Source organism: Rhinolophus hipposideros (assembly GCF_964194185.1).
Source record: "Rhinolophus hipposideros genome assembly, chromosome: 2".
Taxonomy (NCBI): domain Eukaryota; kingdom Metazoa; phylum Chordata; class Mammalia; order Chiroptera; family Rhinolophidae; genus Rhinolophus; species Rhinolophus hipposideros.
Window position 1 is genome coordinate 66,491,948 of NC_138048.1, and position 8,316 is coordinate 66,500,263.

Genomic DNA, 8,316 nt, shown 5'->3' on the forward strand with positions numbered 1-8,316 from the left:
TGTGTATATGTGAGAGAAACAGAGAACAAGGACAACTCTGGGCTTGGTGACTTTTGTCTTAGTGACTGAACAATGACTGTGTTACCCATGGGAACTAAGAACACAAGACTGACTAGAGCTTTGCTATTTTGTATGTCAGGGTGGATTCCAGTGTTGCTGTCTGTATAGCTGAAGAATTGTTGGTTTTTCATTACTAGGTGTAGTAGCAACTAAAGGGAAATATATCTGGAAATGCTTTGATTGATATCTATCAATGTAAATAGGTAATGAAATTAATTTGATATACCAAATAGATTTTTTGACTAAATTACTTGGTTTTCCCAACAGCTTACAAAGAAAAAAAATTTACCATATCTCCACTACATTTTTCATGTTATAGGGGTCCAGTCTAGATACATACACCATCGAGGTTTAATATAGGAATTTTTTCCATAAATCTGTGAAAATTGTGAAAAGTCATTTTACTTTATCAGTAAGGTGTTGTGAGCATGACCACAGCAAAATTATTTCTCCTGTTGACAATTTTCATGGTACAAATTGCCTTTATAATAAATGCTTGATGTGAGTAGATTCAGAAGATATTGGTAAGACCAGAGCCAGTAAAAGTCATTTTCAAATAAATGAAAATTATGAAAACAATAGAAATAATATTCAGTTGTAAACTTCTGACAGTCGTAAATAAAATGGTGTGTATTTTTCCGTTTGTGTATTGCAAACTCTCTATATCTGGGTTCTTGATGGTGAGCACAATTGGCTAGAGATTGGGATTTTACAAGGTCAAGGTCACACATCCCACTGGCCACAGAGAAGCAAAAACTATGTCATAGCCATCAATTGCATCAGAAATTCTATACAGTTATTTCATGGACATGTGCTCTTGGTTACATAAAGACCAGCCAAGAGAATTTCAGTAATTTTCATCACACTATTAGAAAAAATAGACACACAACTTTAAGCATAGATGCCACACACTACTGGACAACGTTTTCAACTTTATATATGACTGGCAGTATATACACACAAGCTCACAAATGTACAAACTCAACTGCATCAGACAAGAAAAAAAGCCCACTTAGCTTTAATTCTAGCATTTAGCTGAAAACAAACATACTATAATTGTCTTTCACTTTTATTTCTAATTAGTACTGCATTAATATGGGAATTTAAAAATATTACGTTCTTTTATAAATATACAATTATTCTATGTATCTTTGCCATTCATTACAACTAAGTCAGTGCATCAGAACATAAGAGTTTTTGAAAATCTAAAGCAACATCTTTACATCTCAGAGTTTATGAAGTCCATCAGGAACATAACACAGCAGCACTGAGAAATTCACTCACTGTGTGTCTGTCACTTCACATTGAGGGTCATATGCAATGACAAATACTGAAATTTGCATCATTGATCAAGTTGGGAAAACATTAGTTTCTGATCATTGCACTTTTGCTTTAAAAATCTCAGTCTATGATTTCCTGACATTTCCTTTTCTGATTGAGCTATACCGATCCCATAATAAAGTACAAAGCAGTATAAGTTCCTCTGCAAATCCACTTATTGTCCAATGGACTTTGGAACCCAACTGACCCTCTCATCTTTCAAGGAGAATTGTGCTTTTATGCTGTTCATTAAAAAAAAAAGAATAAAAGAAAAAGGTAAACCGTCAAGTTTCTAACCTCTAACGAATCACCATTTTCATCTGCAGCCCCAGCAGTTGTTTAAAAGCAAGAGCAGGAACAGAGGGAAAGCCCCTTTTTCAGTCTAAAACTCTTGCACTGTTTTAGTAAATAAAACCATTAACACAAAGAGTGTGGATCAACATTTCAATATGCAAAATGGATGAAGAGACCCAATTTTCTTTTATAGTAGGTTAAGTCTGAAGTAATTCTTTATTAGGGAAATCCTTTGTAAGCTTTCAATTTTCCCCTTTTAAAAATTAGACTCAGGCTATCACTGTACATTGAGCAAGGAAATAAAATATTTATCTAACAGGTTTCAAGTCTTCAGGACCGCTTCCCCTTTATTTTTCTTGGACCTTTTTGCCTTCCACCCACCAAAGTCTTCACTGAACCCTACTAACAGTCCAGCTGGCACCATAGATAAGAAACAAACTGTTTTCTTCATGACCTCTAAGCATTCTACTCCACAGAAAAGCAACGTGGAATGCACACTCAGCAGGCTACAAGACTGGAGGCAGTCTGTCCTCGAGGTATTTTTGCCATAAAACATAATATTACCCGCTGTGTTTTGCTCTAAGCAGATCTGTCTCCCACTCCCCTCTCTCTCCTTCCTGCTTCTCACTCCGCACCTGGCTGCAATTCACGACCGACTGGGCACATAGCAAACAAAAAGCACGGAACAGCAACAGATCCCTTTGTTTTACATGCAAATCTTACCTCCAGTAGTTGTTACATCTTCCTCAAAAGCCAAGCTTAATTTCTTAACGGCAGCGATCCAGTGCAGTCCTCCAAAGAGCCACCGGTAATCATCCTTACCTCTCGTGCCTAAAGCATTTCTGGACCATTACTGTCACAACCGTTGCTAACTCATAGCATTAATACTCCCTGCTCAAAATGTCTGAAAGAGTTTGGAAGGACAATAGGAGTGACAGGCACGCTAGACAGCCATGCTTGAAATTAGTTATCTGAAGCTCCGTTCAAGCTGCTTCATACTGTTTTTAAAGCGTGCAGGAGGTAGGATTATTAGCCTATGATAGGCATGCTGTTTCTGTTTTTATTAAATACTGTAATAGGCTGTCTGTTAGCAATGCTGTGATAGGTCCAACATCACTTCCCACTGCTTTCGAATTCTCATATTAAAAAGGGAGCGAGGGTTCAGACGTCCTTAGGAGACCGAGACCTACACCACCCTGCCTACTGGATCGGATTTCCAAATCCTCTTTAACTACAGGAGAAAGAATTCCTTTTGCAAAGAGGTATTTTTACAGGCAGAGTGAAGTTGGGAGTAAACACTCTAGGATTCCCCAAACAATTCTCTCACTCCCAGCAAGGGACTCCTGCTCTTCCCAATTGCAGAACTAAGCGTTCTCTAGAGTAAGGTAAGGGAATCACTCCCAATAAGAAACGTTCTCATCATGACTGAGGTAAGATTCAGGGTATACATTTTATATAAAATATCAAACTAGGTATCAAATAGACAGATCACATCAATGAGCACATTCATTATTTCATGCTGATTAACAAAAGCTTTGTGTTTCAGTTAGAAGCAAACTTATGCTGTGCACTGTCTAAATAGAAAGAATGAATGATGGGTGGATGGAATGAGGATGTGTACATTACCTTGATCCCATTTGGACAGTCATGATCATGGAAGGTGGAAGAAGGATTTCTTACCATTGGTCAGAGAGACAAAGGTATTTCTTGCTTGACTAGAAATGCTACTTTGAAAAGTTCTAAATACTTTTCCAAATAGGGAAGCAGGAAAAAGTTCTTGGTAGCTCCCAATAACATAGAGAATATGTTATGCTCCAACTACACAGATTTAGTTTTTCTTTTCTTCTGCTGGTTTTTCTCTCCTTCTATGACCCAAGGAGCAATAGTTTGTAATAGTTACCATGGAAACGAAGTAGTCTTCTGTAGGGGACGGACTTAGGGAGAATAGCAGATGGAATAAGAACAGAAATAAAAATGTACTATACTGGCCTATAGAATTGGAAATGAGGTATGATAAACAAACAAAAACTACTGCAAAACAAAATCTTAAGGGGAATGATTATAAATCAGCACTATTTAATTACTGATAGTTTTGTTATCTAGAAATACTATTATGATCATAGCATCCTTTATTTTATTATATATGCAAGAACTGAATACCTGGATTGCTCAGGTGTCTAATAAAAGAAAGATACTCTTTTTTTTCCTTTTTCTTTTTTTTTTTTTTAAACACTTGGTTTGAGTTTAAATATGCCCTGATTGTATGTGAATTTTAGTTGTTACTCGACTGACCACAACTTCTTCTCAGAAATAAAGTGTGATTTTATAGAAAAATCTGTTTGTATCATAAACCATGACCTTATTTCACCCTGATTGAGTGTCTTTATAATGGTTTCCCTCGGGCAAAATGAAAATCAGAAAATACTTTAATTTGAATTTCAAAAAATAATTCTGTTCCCATTATGTTGGTAGGACAAAGAAGACTTTTTCAAAATTTCAGTTCTTAAAATAGAAAAAAATTTTTTTTTGTATTGTGTCTGTCTAAAACCTTTCACTAGCCTCATGATCATGCACGAAAAACTATTTTTTACTTGAGTAATTAAATTTTCACGGTTGTAAGGAGTCGAGGGAATACAAAATTATTGTCTTTCATACCTTAGTTTCACAGTTTATATTGGAGTAACTGACAACACCGAAGTGAGAGCACAAAATTCTAAAATGAAATGTTTGGGAGGTAATTCTTCAGGATTTTATGAAAATCCTGTTTTGCTTTGTTGTTGTTGTTGTTTTTTAATAGGCAAACATATCATCCAAAAATTTGCAAAGGACGAAATTATTTCTGGGCAAAATAATTTATTCTCTTTAAAAAAAATGATGGGAGAATAATAATATAAATTATATATCCAAAATATTTATTTCAAATGTAAGGAAATGTTTAAATGACAACCTAAATACCATTAACAGCACCATATGTGATTTGGGGAGGGAAGGAGAGAGAGAGAGAGAGAGAAGAAAAAACTAAAAATACCCAAAACTCCGTGGTTGGGTACTTCCCTTGGATCCTCGGTGTAATTAATTCAGGAAACAGATGCTAATAATATAAGAGATAGAATAAGGTTTTGTTCCCGGGATGAAGTAAGGGACAGGGGCAAGGACTGTCAGTGATGCTTTAGGGAGGCTTTGTCCCTGGACAAGGAAAGGTCCTTTGAGCTCTGAGTATGAAGGAAGTTACTGGAAAGGGCAGTTCAGATGGGAGTAGGGGTGGGTGGACAATGATTTGCTGAAGTAGTGTGGGGGGTGGGGTGGGGGGTGGGGGGGGTTGGTGGTGTCAGGAAATGTAACTGAAGGGAGGGAAAGAAGAGGAAAAGAGATCTGAGGGAGGAAGGAAAGAATTTCTTCAGGTACTGGAAGAAAGCACAGGCTTTGAAATAAGGAAGCTTGATTTTGAAACTAGTCATTAGCCTATTTAAGCCTCTCATGTAAAATAGGATGATAATTATGTATGTTGTAAGATTGCAGTGATAATGAAACAAGGTACATGATAAAGTAGGAGTAAAGTTCTTTGCAAACAGAAATACTGAAATAAATGCTAGTTATTAGGAGCAGGAAGAAAGAGGGGGAGGGATGGTTAAACAGGAGGTAAGGGGTACAATAAAAAAGAAGAGGAGACAAAAAAGAGTAGGAAGAAAAAAAGGCATGACCAGGAAAAAGAGGGGGAAGGAGGAGAGAAGAATTTCTCCTGTTAATCATATAGAATTTCTTGGTTGTGTGTTGCTTTCTGGATCACCTGCCAAAAACTGTTGCTTTAGTTCTCTCCTTATAATAAAGTTTCAGATAATAAAGTGTCTTTGTAGCTCACATCTTCCTCAACAAGAAAGGAAACCTATGCTGAATTTGTTAAAAAACATGTTCTGCTATTTCAAAAAGAGCTGATCTGAGGATTGAATTTAGTAATTGTTAGCATTGCTTTTTTGGGTGGTTCCTTGGAGAATGAAGTTTGGGGCAGTCGAAGCCAGGAACTGTAGTAATATTTCAGACCTATATTACCAGACACATTCAACAAAAATACTCTGTGCATCTGTAACGTGATAACATTTTCAACAGGATCCTCTCTGAATGCACATTACAAATCAATCAATCAATCAATCAATCAATCAATCAATCAATCTTGTTCTGGAAAAAATTTGTGTATGTTAACAAATATTAGGTTGAGAACAGGAACCTGGGCGAGAGGGATCGATCACATATGCAGAAAATTTGCAGTTCACATGCGCAGCCTGAAAGTTAAATGGTTTAATGAATGGAACGATGAATGCATAATTTCATTGAGTCATCACTTTTAGAATGAAAATGTGATACATAACCAGAAAGTGTAGCTATCTGTTACAGATACAAGTGCTAATTATACAATTCATGCTCTGAATAATACAGAGAGTAACTGTTTTTGCCTTGTTGTGACTATTTTTCTAGGAACAACAGAAAAGTTAGTTTAGAAGCTGCTTCCTTCCTGTTATATACTTGCGAAAGCTTGAAGCTGACTCACTCTGAAGTCCCAGTTTAATCCATAAAAGAGGCATCCTCTAGTATAAGCATGAAGTCTTTGCCTTGAAAAATAATTAAAAGAAAGCAGTTGAAGAAAAACTGACATTGATGGCTCAGTTTCTGATTTCCAAGTCAAAATGAAGTGACTTTTATTTATCTACATCACTTTTCATAAAGATTTTCCTTCTGATTAGGGAATTTAAAAAAGTTTACTAATGAAATGATAATTTATAAAACTTTACATTTATGGAGTGAATTTACACACATCATACTTGATCCTCAGAACAAAGTTAATTGAGCAGCAAGGCAAATATCAATAGTTTCATTTCCATCTGGAGAAATTGAGGATGAGAGAGGTAAAATGATCTCTCCAAGATCACATAGCTTGTAAGTATGTCTTCTAACGCATCACCCAGTATTATCTTTAATTTATGAAACTTTATGCCTACCTCCTAATATTTCTTTTAGAAACATCCAGAAATATAAGCACAAGAAGAAATTTTTAACTGTAAAAATAAGTATAAATTGGCACTTACTGGCATTTTTTTTTTCCTCTCCATCTGACAAATATTCATGCCTGGCTGTTTATCTTTTGTTTTGCAGCTTTTTATGATTTTAAGGTAGAGTTGGGAAACATTTTTTAAAAGCTAAACTATAGATTTCACAATTCTTCTAACTAGAATGAATACTGAATATAATTCTACACTAGTGGTAGCAGCTGAACAGGACTCTCAGATCTATGGGCTATAAGCACAAACCCGTCTAGTGAGGTTGTGATTTGAATAATCTTCCTGGATTTTTTAATTGCATTTTTGTCTGTCTTCATAAAAATTAGGGAAGTCTTACAGGAAACCTGTCCTAGCTGCAGTTTGTCGTATCTGCAGTTTTCAGTGAATTACAATTCTGTATGTGTGGGGTGAATTACCATTCTGTATTGAAATGGGAGAAGGAGGTTGATAATATAAAATACACATTAATTAATCTATCTGAATTTTCAGAATAGTGGAAATATCCTCCTTAACATGCCCCTTCAGACCACCAAACACAGCTTGAGAAACCGAGTTCTCACTTGGATGCCCATGAGAAAGCAGTGGGACAAGCTAGTTTAACCAACTTTCTGAAACCATCATTCTGTGGCTGAGCCATTGCTTTTGGCAGACACTTATTGGGCTGTGTTTCCATTTTTCTGAAGCCTGTCAGAGTACTGGACATAAATCAGCTTTAAAATAATACATAAAATAGAATATTGACAGTTGTTGGAGTTTTATTTCATTTGAATTCTCTTACTTCCTGGGGCCTAGCTGCAATCCAGTTTACCAGAAATGTGTGCTGTACCAGTGTGGCACTCCAGGCACAGTGTATCCATGTTCATCAATGAGAAGATGATTGCTGGTTGATACCGTGTTTCCCTGAAAATGAGAACTAATTGGAAAATAAGCCCTAGCATGATTTTTCAGGATATCCCCTGACCATAAGCCCTAATACGTCTCTTGGAGCAAAAATTTATGTAAGACCCAGTCTTATTTTCGGGGAACACGGTAGTATAATTAGTACTATGACTTATAATGCTGCAGTAATATGTATCCTGTATACCACGTAGCATTAGGTATACCTGCTGCTTTCAATACAAGTTAATTAAAAGATATCTGTCTTAAAATCAAAACAGAATAAAACAACAAATTTCTGTTATGCAAAAGGCTCCGAAGTTGGGTACAAAGGACACATATTTATATGTATGTTGGTGTTTTTATTCATGTGTATATTTTAATAATCCACTTTATATTTTTAGATTCTTAAGATGGAAGAAGAACCATTTGACAAACAAAATGCTTTTCAACAAATGTGTAAACATTTATTGGAAAAGGTTCTGCTTTACAAAACTATAGCAAAATCCTAATAAACTTATTATGTGTTGGTTAATTGGAGAATTTCTGTTTTTTCAATGCTATACATCTAAGAAAGTCTTAATAAATATTTCTACATTTCATAATTAAATAAAGAATCCGAAAAATGGATGTAAACAAATACATTGGCATACTGAAATATATTTGTAAAGTTACTTTTATCAAGGGTACAGGTTAGATATGATGGTGACTTCAC

General features: G+C 35.5%; 1 protein-coding gene across 2 annotated transcripts in view; it reads right to left on the bottom strand.

The window, feature by feature from the left end:
• Positions 1 to 2,757, bottom strand: part of KCNMB2 (potassium calcium-activated channel subfamily M regulatory beta subunit 2) — a 234,532-nt gene extending 231,775 nt beyond the window's left edge. For both annotated transcript variants that reach the window (XM_081067842.1, XM_081067843.1), the window contains exon 1: positions 2,398 to 2,757. The gene's annotated coding sequence lies outside the window, so the exon portion shown is untranslated. The remainder of the gene's footprint in view (positions 1 to 2,397) is intronic.
• Between the last annotated feature and the right edge of the window lie 5,559 nt (positions 2,758 to 8,316).